The sequence below is a fragment of the Pinus tabuliformis genome, chromosome 3_1 (genome assembly GCF_031772625.1).
Source record: "Pinus tabuliformis cultivar Carrire ecotype Pingquan chromosome 3_1, CPIR1, whole genome shotgun sequence".
Classification (NCBI taxonomy): domain Eukaryota; kingdom Viridiplantae; phylum Streptophyta; class Pinopsida; order Pinales; family Pinaceae; genus Pinus; species Pinus tabuliformis.
This window is the reverse complement of record NC_142301.1, coordinates 901,050,146-901,066,542: the sequence shown is the minus strand read 5'-3', so window position 1 is coordinate 901,066,542 and position 16,397 is coordinate 901,050,146.

Sequence of the window (16,397 nt, the reverse complement as noted above, 5' to 3'; positions counted from 1 at the left end):
TTGCAAATATCAGGCAGTTCGCGATCTTCCAGATATCAAAATTCCTGACAACACCATGTGCAGATCATGTCAGTTTGGAAAACAGACTAGAACTAACTTTCCAGAGAAAGAAGGATCAGCCAGTATGCCTCTGGAGCTAGTACATACAGATGTATGTGGACCATTCAGAAAAAGAACACCTAGAGGAGAGGAATACTTGATATTATTTATTGACGATTTCTCCAGGTTTGTTTGGTTGGGACTTATGAAGCACAAAGATGAAGCTTTCGAAAAATTCAAATCCTTCAAAGCCTTGGCTGAAAATGAATCAGGTCACAAGATTAAGTGCCTCAGATCCGACAGAGGTGGAGAATTTACTTCAAATGAATTTTTCGATTTCTGTGATGAACATGGAATAAGGAGAGAATTTTCTACAGCTAGAACTCCTCAGCAAAATGGAGTAGTGGAAAGAATGAACAGAACAGTCCAGCAAATGGCTCGTGCTATGCTTGATGAATCAGGAACTCCTGCAACCTTCTGGGGTGAAGCTGCACATGCGGCAGTTATTATTCTCAACAAGACAAATGTTCGAGTGAACAGCACTCAAACTCCTCATGAGCTCTGGAGTGGTAAAACTCCTTCAGTAAAGCACTTCAAAATCTTTGGGAGCAAATGCTATATCAAAAATACTGAGGAGCAGCTTGGCAAACTTGATCCTAGAGCAGATGAAGGAATTCTTCTTGGCTACTCTCCACATAGCAAAGCATACAAATGCTACAATAAAAGACTTGGCAGAATTGTTGAAAGCATTGATGTAGTGGTTGATGAGAAAGGATACATTCCTAGGCAAATACATCGTGAAGACATTGAAGAAGATGAAAGCTACCCTCAAAGACAGAATGATGAAGAAGAAGAACCGCAAGAACAATTTCAAGACGGACCTCACGAAGAAGCAGAAGAAAGAACAAGAATAGAAGAAAAGACTCCATCCAGATATGTTCAAAAGAACCATCCAGAATCTCAGATCATGGGACAAAAGGAAGCAGGTATACAAACTAGAAGAACAGTTGCAGAAGCTTCAAGTTACTTGGCATTACTCTCCTCTACTGAACCACAAAATGTGAAAGAAGCATGCAAAGATGAATGTTGGGTGAAAGCAATGGATGAAGAACTTGAGCAAATCGAAAAGAACAATACTTGGGAGCTGGTTCCTAGACCAAAGGATAAGAATGCTATCGGAACAAAATGGGTGTTCAAAAATAAATTGAATGAAAATGGAGAAGTAATTAGAAACAAAGCCAGACTTGTTTGTAAAGGGTATGCACAGCAAGAAGGAATAGACTTTGAAGAAACTTTTGCTCCTGTTGCAAGACTTGAGGCCATCCGAATGTTTCTTGCTCTCTCAAGTTGTCAGAACTTCAAAGTATTTCAAATGGATGTGAAATCAGCTTTTCTGAATGGAGACTTGGATGAAGAAGTGTACATTGAACAGCCAGATGGTTTCATTCTTGGAAACGATCCAAATCTTGTATGCCGATTAAAAAAGGCTCTCTATGGTCTCAAACAAGCTCCAAGGGCTTGGTACTACCGGTTGGACAAATATCTTCATCAACAAGGCTTCTCAAAAGGTTCAGCAGATAGCAATCTTTATATAAAAGTTGAAAATGACAAATTACTAATACTTGTTGTGTATGTAGATGACATTATTTTTGGCAGTAATGAAGAAGCTATGAGTCAAAGCTTTGCCTCAGTCATGCAGAAAGAATTTGAGATGTCCTTGCTAGGAGAACTGACATACTTTCTTGGTTTGCAAATCCAACAAAAGAAAGGAGGAATCCTTTTATCTCAAACCAAGTATCTCAAGCAGATTTTGAAGAAATATGGCATGGAAGATGCAAAACCAGTATGTACACCCATGGTCACAGGATGTAGTCTCAGTGCAAATGACGAATCTGCAGCAGTTCATCAACCAACCTACAGATCTATGATTGGAAGTCTACTATATTTGACAGGTACCCGACCAGACATCATGCATGCAGTTGGAATAGTTGGAAGGTTTCAGGCAAATCCAAAGGAGACTCATCTTCAAGCAGTAAAGAGAATCTTCAAATATCTTCAAGGGACTCAAAATTATGGCCTATGGTATCCTAGAGATCCAGATCTCACTCTTCATGCTTATACAGATGCAGATTGGGCCGGAAGCGTGGATGACAGGAAAAGCACAAGTGGTGGTGCATTCTTTATGGGTTCTAGACTGGTATCTTGGTTCAGCAAGAAACAGAGTTCAATTGCCTTGTCTACAGCTGAAGCGGAATATGTTGCGGCTGCATCTTGTTGCACCCAACTTCTTTGGATGATGCAGACTTTGCAGGATTATCAAATCACTTGTACACCTCCTATTCCTATCTTATGTGACAACACAAGTGCAATCAGCATCTCAAAGAATCCGGTTATGCATTCAAAAACCAAGCACATACCAATCAAGTACCATTTTCTCCGGGAACAAGTACTTGAACAGAAGGTCAAGTTGGAGTATGTTCCTTCTAAGGAACAAGTTGCTGATATTTTCACCAAACCGTTGCCCAGGGACACTTTTGAATACCTCAGGCAAAAGCTGGGGGTTGTTGATGCATCATCTCACTGTTGACCATCTTCCTATTGATGGTATAGGCTCAGGGGGAGCACATAATGCATTGTTGGCATTATGGAGAAGGAGATCTTGGAAATAGCTGCAATATGTCTCTGTCTCCTTCATGATGGATTTCTGGTTACAAATCTGGAGAAGCATGAGCATAGGGGGAGCATACCCTTTGCTCTTGATGTCAAAGGGGGAGAATGATGAAGCTAAAGATTATGTGGTTGCCATCAAGTCCAAAGGGGGAGTTTGTTGGCATTATGATTCAAGTGTTGTACTTGATGGCAAACTCTTTCAGATGGTAAATCAAGAAGGACGCAGGAAATTTTGTTCAGCAAGTGCGTCCCCGCAGGTATTCCATACAGAACCCGCGTCCAGGGACGCTGGCCAGCCGTTCAGAAGGTGCGTCCGCCCAGTGCACTCATTTCAAGGTAGAGAAAAGCTCGTGGGGGCTTCTTGTGTGGTATCTAGCCGACGGTTGCGTGTTTCTATGGTGTCGGCTCGTGGTATTGTTCCACGCTTTGGGGAGAAGCTTGCCTATATAAAGCAAAGGAGTTCATTTGGATTAGGCATCATCTTGGTTGATCATCTCTTGGTGTGATCTAGTCCATATCTTTAAGGGTAAATCTTCTAATGGACTACGATCTATATGGCGCATGATCAGATCTGTGGATCTGAGTGTTTGGGTTAGTTCTGAAGTCCTCTTATCTTCTATATCTAAAGGGACGCAGATTCAGTGAAGGGAAAGTGCGCCGGGACGCAGTACAGTAAAGGATCAGGTGCGTCTCTGAAGCGAAGGACGCGGCGCGACTGTGGTATTGGGTGCGTCTCTGAAGCGAAAGACGCGGCGCGATAGTGTTGATGTGTGCGTCGGTCGCAGACAAGCAAAAGGAACAGTGCGTCTGCACGCAGAACAGCATAAGGTATACTGCGTCCAGTCGCAGGCCACAGAAAGAAAATATGCGTCCCTGTCTCAAGATGATCTGTTAACTGTATATTTCTGTTCATAAGGTGTTCTGGGTTGTTTCTGTAATTACTGATCTGATATCTGTAGTAGACTGTATCTGTTGTATACTTGTTGATCATTTTGAAAAGAAGTAGGGGGTTGTAGCTCCCTTCCAGGAGAAGTCTGGAAAACAAGAAAGAGTTGTAGCTCTTTGCAGGTTGCAGCCTGCGTGCTGGTAAAGGACTGCACCAGTACAAAATCATTGTAAAAAGAATTTCTTGAAAGAAGATAGAGACATTATTGCAGCAGGTGGTTTTTCTCCCGCATTGGGTTTCCACCTTACATCTTGTGTTCTTTGGTGTGACTGTCTATTTTCTTTATTCATGCTCATTGTTTTATGGTACTGACATGCAAGAATATTTCAAAAGATCAAATAAGGAAGATTTGGTAAATTGCTAGATAATACTGATTCCCCCCCCCCCTCAGTATTATTTCCAACATTATCTAGAAACGAATCAATTTTTATCACTACTACACCAAGGGCACTTTTGAGACATTTTTTTGAGACAAAAAAAGTCTTTTGTCTCAAAAACTCATTTTTTATTTTAGTTATTTTACATTAAAAATTAATATCAATTGATTTGTCTTAAATATAAAATTTAAGACAAAAATAGGTTGAGACAAAAATATTTTAAGACAAAACTTTATATTTAAGACAAAAATAGTTTAAGACAAAAATATTTTAAGACAAAAGTAGTTTGAGACAAAAATATTTTAAGACGAAACTTTATATTTAAGACAAAAATAATTTAAGACGAAAATATTTTGAGACAAAACTTTATATTTAAGACAAAATTATTTTGAGACAAAAATTTAAAGACAAAATTTTATATTTAAGACAAAAATAATTTAAGACAAAATTATTTTAAGACAAAAACAGTTTAAGACAAAATTATTTTAAGACAAAAACAATTTAAGACAAAATTATTTTAAGACAAAACTTTATATTTAAGACAAAAGCATTTTGAGACAAAAATATTTTAAGACAAAACTTTATATTTAATACAATGACCACTTTAGATCAAACCTATGTTTAATACGATATTTCACTTCGAATGAAAATGGAGAGTGGAGAACTTAGGGTTTGACACTGCTCTGCAAATGGCAAACCTTCACAGACTGCGCCGTTCTGCCATTAACCTTCAGCCATAAGGCAGCTACAACACAATAAGGAACAGCTATCGGGCAATGGAACCCCCTCAGGGGGAGGACATGATGCCTCCCCCCACTGATACGAAAAATGGCCTGCGACAGACTGAAAATGTCAAGATGGACCATCCAGAAGATACAACAACAGAGAATGAAAATACGCCAACGAATAACAACACAAATGAAGAACCACGAGTGACGTCAAACACCTGCAAGCTGGTAGCAGTTGACAGACCCAAAATCGAGCTCCCAAGTCAGCGCATCAACACTCAGATCCAGTTTATGAGGGATCATGCTTTGATAGGAAAGTTCATAGGCCTTTGGCCAACGGAGAAAGCTTTGCACGGCTGGATCACAGCCAAATGGAAGCCAAAAGGGCACATAACACTACAGTTAGGGCCTAAGGGCTTCTTTACTGCCATTTTCAATTGTCTGGAGGACCGAAACAGGGTATTGGATGGAGGACCATATTTCTTCAACGCAGCAGGGCTATACCTAAGAGGATGGATTGAGCGCTTTAACCCAGACAAAGAAGATCTGAGCTGGGCCCCGGTGTGGTTGCACCTTTATTCTCTCCCTCTGGAGTATTGGGACGAAGACTCTTTCCGAGACATTGGGAATGGTTTAGGAAAATTCATCAAAGTGGCAAAGGAGACAAAGATGAAGCGATACACCTCCTATGCGCAGATCTATGTATATATTCACCTCAGAAAAGCTCCCCCGGAAGCGGTAAGCCTCTACCATGATGATTATGAATGGTTACAAACAATAGATTATGAGCATGTACCATTCCGCTATCGAAAATGCCACGCGCTGGGCCATTTATTCTGAGACTGTCCCTCCAATATGAAATCCACGACCACCCCTTAAATGGACAAATCTGACTCAGATGGGTTCACAAAAGTTCCAAATCGCAAAAATACCCATAAAAATCCCTCTACCTCAGTCAAAAAACCTGTCACTAGCACCTCCTTGCCTTCAACAAGCAATAGCCTTGAAATCCTGCTCTAGCCGGAGGTTCATATTTTAGATAATCAGAAACAACCTGAAGCCATTCATAAGACTTCCACCCATTTTGCTCCATCAAGCTCAAAGAAAGCCCTCACTTCTAACACCCTCGCAGACACCAAAATGCCCTCTCCCAGTAACATGTAGAAAAGGACTGCTCAAGGTATGGAGGTAGCTAGCACTCAGATGCAGCTCTTGATTGTAGATGATACAGAGGCAGAGCAGGAAACAGTACAACACAGGGAAGAGGAACAGGAGAGCTTCAACATCGGAGATCTAGATATATTGGGACTTGAACAGACCTGTAAGAAAAAGGAATACGACAAAATTCCTGAGCGACAGCTAGAGAACTTAGAAGTAATTCTCTTAAGAGCACAGAAGCAAAGATCATTAGGCGTCCAAACTGGTAGTCAGTGGGATGGAAGAAATATCTTCAAAGACAATAAGAAATGAGGACGGAAAACCGATCTTCAGAGAACCATCCGCATAGGGGAGATGCTGGTGGAATCTGGAAGATACTCCAAGCTCACCAAATACTATAATCCCCTTCCCAATCGTGAATCATGAAGCTCATCTCATGGAACATCAAAGGGCTCAACAACCCGGGGAAGGGACGATTAATAAGGAACATGCTACAACATGAAAAGCCTCAAATTCTCTTCTTGCATGAGACCAAGTGTAATTCCACAACGTTGGATCAGATCCTTGCCAAAGCGTGGCCAGGAAGCAAAGAAGTGCGGTGGGAGCCATGGGAGCCTCAGGAGGGCTAGCCATCGTTTGGGATGATATAGCTACAACACTTACCAACATACATGCCAGTAAGCACTTTATTCAAGCCAAGTTTCATTTAACAGGGACAAATGTTCATGGACACTTAACTAATGTCTACTTCCCCCAGGAGGAAACAAACAAAGTAGACACATTGAACACCCTAACTTAGATCAACTCAGAAAGATCCCACCCACTTTGGATCATAGGAGGGGACTTCAACATGATTACAAGATTGGAGGAAAAAAGAGGAGGATGGATCAAGCTCGACTGTGAAAGCACGCACTTCAAAAACTACATTCATAACAATAGGCTTATAGATATGGAATTCAACAATGGTGTTTATACTTGGAACAACAAGTGTGCAGATGCCCACAAAATTGCATCTCGGTTAGACAGATTCATGATCTCTGATAACACAATACATCTTGGCGGGGATCTCTTGGCCTCTATATTGCCACTCTCTGGCTCAGACCATTGGCCTATTAGGCTTCACTAGAAAAGACTGGGAGACAATGTTTGCATGCCCTTTCGCTTTGAAGCCTTTTGGCTGAATCACCCCGATTTTCATAACCTGATAACAGAGACATGGAGAAATTTCACACCACCGGAAGGTGCAAAAATGTACAAGATCCAACAAAAGCTAAAACATATCAAGGAAAAAATAAAACAGTGGAATCGCTTTACATTCGGCAATATCTTTCAGGCGCAAAACACTCTTGAACAAGAAATGCAAAAATTACAGCAGAGAATCATACTAAAGGCAGATCCGAAACCATAGTAGAATAGGAAAGTCAACAACAAATGCAGTTCTCAGAAAGAGCAAGACAGGCAGAGATTATTTGGAGACAAAAATCGATGATCCGATGGCTTAAAGAGAGCGAACACAATACAAAGTTCTTCCGCCATACCACTATCCAATGGAGAATGCACAACAACATTACTCTCGTCCAAAATCGATAAGGGGAACATCTAGAGAAGCATGAAGATATAGAACAGGAACTCCTCACCCACTTTCGGAGGGTGCATCAGGAAACAGAGACTGATCGGCTGCCAGCTATAGAGAAGATCATCAAGATTATTCCTAAGATCGTAACTGAGGAACACAGTCAAATATTCCTCAGGCCTATTTCTTTACATGAAGTGGTGACAGCTATGCGATAGCTCAAAGTTGGGAAAGCACCCAGACCAGACGGCTTCACTTCAGACTTCATTCACAACTTCTGGGATCTAATCAAGGACGGAGTCTGGAAAGTAGTCGAGGAGTCCAGAGTTAATAGATGGATGCTTCCATCCTTGAATGCCACCTTCATCGCCCTCATCCCTAAGGAGGAGAATAGCTAGACTCCGGACAAATTCCGACCTATTGCACTATGCAATGTATTGTATAAAATTTTCTCCAAAGTGATCGCCACACGCCTCAAGCCCCTGCTTCCTCTTCTTATATCACCAGAGCAATCAAGTTACGTGGAAGGAAGGCAGATCATCGATGGCATAATTCTCACTCATGAAATCATTCACTCCCTAAAGAAAACCAAAAAGGCAAGTATGCTCCTAAAATCGACCTCTCAAAATCTTTCGATACTTTAAGCTGGAAATATATTCAAAAAATACTACTAGCATTTGGCTTTACCCCCCCTTGGGTAAGATGGATTATGAGTCTCATCACTTCTACCTTTTTCTCAATTCTTTTCAATGGGACCCCTTTCCACCCGTCTAGAGGTATCCGACAAGGGGACCCTCTCTCACCCTTTCTATTTGTTATTATGGCGGAAGGTCTTGTACGTTACATCAAAGATGCCCTTCAAAACCAGCAACTAAGTGGCCTTTCTTTCCAGAATACCCCTGCTTTCACCCACCAGCAATTTGTGGATGACAATATGTTATTTGGTCATCCTTCGGTCCAGGAAGCCCGTAAGCTAAAATCAATTTTATCTGACTTTTTGAATGCCTCTGGCGCCTGCATTAAAAAATCAAAATCTCAAGTCTTCTTCTTTCACACACCTCCCATCACTCAAGCCTCCATACCCAGAATTTTGGGCTTCTCAATTGCGTCTCTGCCCTCCAAATACCTAGGAGCTCCAATGACAGCCTCTGCCTTAAAGCACTCATCCTAGAAAATTCTCCTAGAAAAACTGGAAGCTCATATCTCTTCATCGACCTTCAGAGCTCTCAATATGGCGAGTCGCCTAGTTCTAATCAAGGCAGTGCTACAATCTATGCCGCTCTACCTCTTCACGGTCCTGATAGCACCCAAATGGGTTCTTAAAGCAATCAAAAATCTTCAACGAGATTTTTTATGGGGGAATACGAAAGAAGAAAGAAAATGGGCTCGGTAAAGTGGGAAATAGTTTGTCACCTAAAAGCATCTAAAGGAACTGGATTACAGGATCCTCAGCACAGCAATGAGATCATGGGAGCGTGCTTCTGGTGGAGATGGCTCTCGAACCCATATACTCCTTGGGCAATCCTCTGGACAGCTAAGTATGCTCATAATAGACCAGTGGATGATTTAATTTAGCTCAAATAAGTTGGCACAGGCTCTCTTATTTGGGATGCTGCCAAACAACATAAATCTCTTATCCAACAACACAGTTTTTGGGAAAACAAGAATGGAGATAATGTGAGGTTTTGGGAGGACTCCTGGCAGCAAAGACCAAAATTGAAGAACCTACTCACGCTCCACCAGCTTCAAGATTGGGTAGAGCAACCGACGATCAAAGTAAATCAAATTTGGGAGGAAGTTCACAACCAAGGTTATAGGTAATGGTTATGCTCGAACCTCATTCTTGGGAAAGCCACACAATCCATCAAAGATAGCCTCGATACAGAACTCTTAAACAGGAAAATTCGCCAATTAGATAAGAAAGACATCATCAGATGGGGTTATGAAACGAGAGGTACCTTCACTTCCTGGGAAGCATATCATATAATACTAAGGGACCATACTATCAAGGATACCCTCTGGCACAAAGTTTGGGAACCACCAATTTGGCGAAAAATCTCCACCTTTCTCTGGTTGTTGTGCCAAAATAGAATCCTTACTTGGGATAATCTAAGGAAACCGAGTTTTCACAGACCTTCCATTTTCCCAAATTGTAAATAGGCAGAAGAAACTAAGGAACATCTCCTAAACTCATGTCTGTTATCAACCCAACTTTGGGAGAAGGTTAGCTTCAGATGTCAAAGAGATGGACGAAATAAGGAGAATTCAACGAGCACTATTCGTTCTTGGGCACCTCACCCTTATAAAAGCAAAATCTTAAATGCCTTATGGAAGCTAATACCAGGTTTCCTCATGTGGACAATCTGGAAAGAGAGAAATAGCCGCATCTTCAAAGACCATTCCTCTCCCATAGAAGTTCTATGGATCAATATATGTCAAAACATATGAGAAACATTGATGCTCCAAATGTGGGTTGATGATGATTTCCCACCCACACCACAGGAACAAAATATATGGCTGAACTGGAACCTTCAGTGGAACCATGAGCAGGTACACCTAAGGAAAATCCCTCCCTCTAGAGATACACCTGACAAATGGACTGCACCCCCACCACACATGGTACTACTCAACTTTGATGGAGCATCAAAGGGAAATCCAGGTAAAGCAGGATTTGGGGGAATATTTAGAAATCACAAGGGAAATGTTCTCCAAACATTCATGAGGTCAATAGGTTGGGATACAAACAACTCAGCCGAATTAGAAGGAATTTGGCAAGGACTTCTCCTGGCTCAGAACAATAGATTCTTCCCACTCATAATTGAAGGGGACTCTCAGATTTTAATTAACATGATCAACCAAATCTTATAGGGAACTCCAGCACATAAAGTGGGTAGCAGTTGGAGATTGGTGTAAAGGCTGGAACAGATTGAACAGTGGTACTCATTCATAGAGCAGTTATCATCAGGCAAACTCGTTGAAATGTAACAAAGTAGCAGACCTCCTAGCAAACAATGGCGTTGAAAGTGGTAAGACTTTTCATGTAGGAGCTCTTAGCACTATAGCCAATACTAATCAATTGCAGGATTTCAATGATCTAGTGCAAAAGGAAAGGGAAAATGCAGAGGAAACGCACCCGGATGCGAGTGTCAACAATGGCATTTAAATGACAAGACGGATCGCCGATGGGTTGGGAAGCCATCTAGCTAAGTGCTTCGTCCCGAGAGCTCACCGCAGATGGATTAAAAACACCTTGCAGGTGACATTTATTGACTCTGAAAGTTGTGACGAGCTCACCTCCTTCAACACCATGGCCCCTGCAAACCATTTTGTTACTCCTCCCCTTCTCCATGGTGTTTGTCCTCCGCAAGTGACTGAACCGTGTTTCAGAACTACTACAGGCAGTTTCTGCCTAATTCTCCCTTGTCAGGATTTTGGTAATGGTTTTCATTTTTCGCATTCCTGTCATTGTCTTCTTGATTGTGGTTCGCCCACCCTTGCTCCCACTCATCATCGCCTTCATTCCAATTCTTCCGCTGTCAATTCAGCCATGGCTCCTCTCAAGCACTGCATGCGCTCAAGGGAGAGTCTGCGACGCAAGCTACTCTGTCCAGTCGTGGGAACAAGTAGAACAGGGAAGAGACAGGTAGTCATGGGATCAACAACAAGTAGCAAGGTGAAAGCAGTAAGGCTCTGCATGACAAAGATAAAGCTGGGGATGCTGGTAAGCGACAGATGGATGCTGAAGGCACTGTAGATTCTCCAACTGTTCAAGGTCGCGGTGCGTCTGAAGAGGATGACGATTGGTATCAGTTTGCCTGCCGGATTGAGGAAGAGCCAGCTCCGGAGGAACCACCAGCCTAACACGTGGCCTCATGCAAAGGTCTCCGGCTCCCAGGTGGATTCGTCTCACTTTTTGTGGTTTTTGGTCTCTCGCAAAGGTGTCCGGCTTCCAAGTGGATATGTTTCTATGATTCATGGTTTTGTGGTCTGGATGTGTTTTGTCTTCACACCAAGTGTCTTGAATTCTCTGGTTGACTCTCTGCTAGGTGGAAATGGCATATTGTTACTTGGTTATGTCCCTATCTTTTTGGTTCAGGATTGCATTCCTCTTTGTTCATTTTGGAAAACCAAGGTCTACTTTGAAATAGTTATTCTGGTTCAATGGCTGGTTTCCCCCATAACAGGGGCAATCTTCAAAGCTTCTTGGACTGGTTTCCCCTCTGTTGGGGCAGTCCAATACCAACAGTTGCATTTTGTGATGATGATTGATGCTTAACATCTCTGAGATCAGGTTTCTCTGTAACTTTTTTTGTATTATATTAATAGATCAGTACTACTTAGAAAAAAAAACCTATGTTTAATACAATTAACAATTAAGGCACAAACATATAAATTTAAGATGATATTATCTAATTACAACTGAAAAATTGACTATGACAGTGCGCCCTAAGTCGTCCAACTTGTAGATAGATATTGTCTTGCGCCTATACCGAGGTTTTTATTTTACTTACCATTCACGTTATCTTATATAAAGACAACGATTTGTTGGGCTCTTTGTTTTATGGGGGTAGTCGACTAAGAAGAACGTGACAAGTTTTACTGACAAGATTTCTCGGACATCAATTCCTCTTCTGTCCCTTTCATATATGCTGATACGATTACAGACAACTTGTCTACTGTTGCATTTGGCACTACTACACGGAGGGGGACTTTAAGACAATTTTTTAAGAGAAAAGAAATATTTTGTCTTCAAAATTTCAATATGAGGCGATAGTAAAAAAAGGTAAAGGTAAAGGATTAGGGGTCTGTCTACTAGCATTCACTGAGTGGTTGGTTTACCATGGTTTTGAAGTGATATTCAACAAAGGAAAAGCATTCCTAAGACACATAACCATGGGGCAAGTGAAGCAGATCGGGGTTCGTGTGAAGAACCTGTATAAGCTAGATGTGGAAGAATGTGCTACATTAAGCACTAAGGCAGAGAAAGTGAAGGTCGCGATGTCGATGAACTTTGGCACAAAATACTTGGTCATTTGTATCATGGTACCTCGAATATTATAAAACAAATAACCACTCGCCTCTCTAAAGGAGCACTTAAGCAATAGGATATATGCAAAGGATGTACATTACAAAAGTACATAAAATCCACATTCCATGATTAGGACAACAAAGCACATGCAGTCCTAGAAAGGATCCACTATGATGTTTATGGACCTTTCTTGACAACCTACACTGTCAGACACAAATATTTTGTCACTTTTATTGATGAATTCTCACGAAGTGTTGGATCTTCTTCACGTGGAATAAAGATGAGACATTCTCTGAGTTCATAGAATTCAAGACAGTAGTTGAAATTGAAGCTAGCAAGAAGGTGAAGGCTCTGTTGTAGAGGCTGCAACACCCTCCAAAATTTTGGCCTGCACTTAAATTTCAGAGCCTACTATGGATATTGTGATCAATCGTTCCTTAGTCACTTATTGGTAAGTTGATGATCTCAAGCTCCCCTTTTTTATCTTAAGAGTCGTTTATGCTTTTATCTTTACATAGAATGTGTCATCTTTGGGCATGGGGGTAATCGCTTGTCATGCAAAGGGAGGTTTGTTTTGCTTCAAGGGGAAATATTTATGAGAATGATACATGTTTAACACTCATTTCACACACTCTTACACAAGTGTCGCCTTTATCCTCCCGAAGTCTATAATCGAAGCTGCACTTGCCGTAAGCTGCCACAAAGGTTGTTGCATTAAGTGAAGTATGTGGTATATGTTCTGGATGGTCTATGTTGTATCGATAAGTTTTCAAGTGTGTGACGTAGTGAAGTTTTATCACTATTCACATAAGTTCCACAGATCCCACACTTAGCTAAATTTCGGAGTTTCCTTAGCAACCTAGCCTCATCCAACTTTCCTGAACTACATACTTCACATATGTAACCCTCAAGCTTTTCCGTTGCTTGTTTGAACTGTGCAATGCGCAAAAATCCCAACCTCCCTTACCATTAAAAAATGCACAGTGGTTTCCTCCAGTGTCCTTCCCTCAGCCGAAACCCACTGTCTCCAAAAACTGTGCAGTTTTGTCCCTTGACTACCCAGTCTGCCTTGCATCCTGAAATTGCATAGATGTGTCCTCCCAGGGCCTCGTCCCAAGTAGTTCCTTACATCCTAAAACTATGTAAATGTGTCCTCCCAAGGCCTCATCCCGCAACAGTCACTGCCCATTGAAACTACACAATTATGTCTCTCACGGGCCACGAAGAAAGATGACATGATAGATGACTCTCAAGGAGCTGAGGAGAAAAATAAGCAGACCAAGAAACCCAAGGTAGAAACAACCTGAAGCCATTCCTAAGACTTCCGCCCATTCTGCTCCATCAAGCTCAAAGAAAGCCCTCACTTCTAAGCAACCCACAGACACCAAAACACCCTCTCCCAGTAACATGCAGAAAAGGACTGCTCAAGGTATGGAGGTAGATAGCACTCAGATGCAGCTCACGATTGTAGATGATACAGAGGTAGAGCAGGAAATAGTACAACACATGGAAGAGGAACCAGAGAGCTTCAACATCGGAGATCTAGATATACTGGGACTTGAACAGGCTTGTAAGAAAAAGGAATATGACAAAATTCCTGAGCGACAGCTAGAGAACTTAGAAGTAATTCTCTCAAGAGCACAGAAGCAAAGATCATTAGGCGTCCAAACTAGTAGTCAGTGGGATGGAAGAAATATCTTCAAAGACAACAAGAAACGAGGACAGAAAACCGATCTTCAGAGAACCATCCGCATAGGGGAGATGCTGGTGGAATCTGGAAGATACTCCAAGCTCACCAAATACTATAATCCCCTTCCCAATCATGAATCATGAAGCTCATCTCATGGAACATCAGAGGGCTCAACAGCCTGGGGAAGGGACGATTAATAAAGAACATGCTACAACAGGAAAAGCCTCAAATTCTCTTATTGTAAGAGACCAAGTGTAATTCCACAACGTTGGCTCAGATCCTTGCCAAAGCATGGCCAGGAAGCAAAGAAGTGGCGGTGGAAGCCATGGGAGCCTCAGGAGGGCTAGCCATCGTTTGGGATGATAGAGCTATAACACTTACCAACATACATGCCAGTAAGCACTTTATTCAGGCCAAGTTTCATTTAACAGGGACAAATGTTCATGGACACTTAACTAATGTCTACTTCCCCCAGGAGGAAACAAACAAAGTAGACACATTGAACACCCTAACTCAGATCAACTCAGAAAGATCCCACCCACTTTGGATCATAGGAGGGGACTTCAACATGATTACAAGATTGGAGGAAGAAAGAGGAGGACGGATCAAGTTGGACTGTGAAAGCACGCACTTAAAAATCTACATTCATAACAACAGGCTTATAAATATGGAATTCAACAATGGCGTTTATACTTGGAACAATAAGCGTGCAGATGCCCACCAAATTGCATCTCGGTTAGATAGATTCCTGATCTCTGATAATGCAATACATCTTGGCGGGGATCTCTTGGCCTCTATATTGCCACTCTCTGGCTCGGACCATTGGCCTATTAGGCTTCACTGGCAAAGACTGGGAGACAATGTTCGCAGGCCCTTTCGCTTTGAAGCCTTTTGGCTGAATCACCCCGATTTTCATAACCTGATAATAGAGACATGGAGAAATTTCACACCACCAGAAGGCACAAAAATGTACAAGCTCCAATGTTGACCTTTTGATCGCGCGCGAGATTTTGAACTGGAGCTCCCGTGCCCCTGCAACCTCGCCTCCTGCGGCCCTCCGTAGGCCTCCCGCCTGGCAGCCCCTGCTACTGGGCCTCCAGTCTTCCTCCTCGGCACCCCCGCAGTCGGGCTCTGCCCTCCTCCTTCGGCCAGTGCTGCGACTGGCTCCCTTATGGCCTTTCCATGGCTGGGATCGACCCCTCCCAGATGCAAGACAATGAAGACCAGGCTGAGATCTTTGCCTCTCTCATTTCTGAAAATGCTACCATCTGAAACAAACCCACAGCTTCAAAGTTCGTCAAGAAACTGGCTGACATCCCAGAAATCTCCCTTCCCCCTAGTCTCCCAAGGAAGGCAGTGATCTCTCTAGTAGAGAGAGGTTTGGTTGGACAATTTACTGGCCTGTGGCCCTTTCCCAGAGCTGTACAGAAATGGGTGGAGCGCAACTCAACGCGAACATCCAAGGAAAAATCGCAATAAGATTATGTGGAAGGGGTTACTACACATTCCTATTTGAAACCAAAGAAGACCAGAATCTCATCTTCAGAAATGGTCCCTACTTCATGGATTCGAGAGGTCTCTATCTGAACAAATGGTCCCCTGACTTCGACCTAGTAATGGATATACCTAATGTAGTCCCGGTTTGAGTTCGCTTGCCCCATCTCCCTCTTCATTGCTGGGGAGATGAATCAGTCAAAGCCATTGGGAACACTGTTGGAAAATACATCGACAAATGCGAACCAAAGGACAACATGCACGCATGTGCAAGGATCTATGTTGAAGTCGACTTAGGAAAGGGCCTTTCGGAAGCAATCAAGATTGAAGTGGACCAATGGACCCATATTCAGCAGCTGGACTACGAACAAGTCCCGTTCAAATGTAAGGTATGCCATGAATATGGTCATTTTGCTAATAGGTGTAGTAAACTAAAAGAAAATGAAATGAATGAAAATGCTGAAGCAAACCCCAAACAGTCTGGCCCAAAACCAAAGCCTCCCCCAAAAATCCAAGCTGCATCCTTCTCCTCCCCTCCCATCTTGACTCAGCCATTACCCTCTACATCAAACCCCTTCGAATCTTTGGAGGAAGAAGACCCCTCATCCCCCCACTCTCCTTCTAATCCCCAGGAGCCCCCTCTCCCTGAAAGCCAACGTCAAGACACTATCGAATCCTCATTGCCTCTTACTA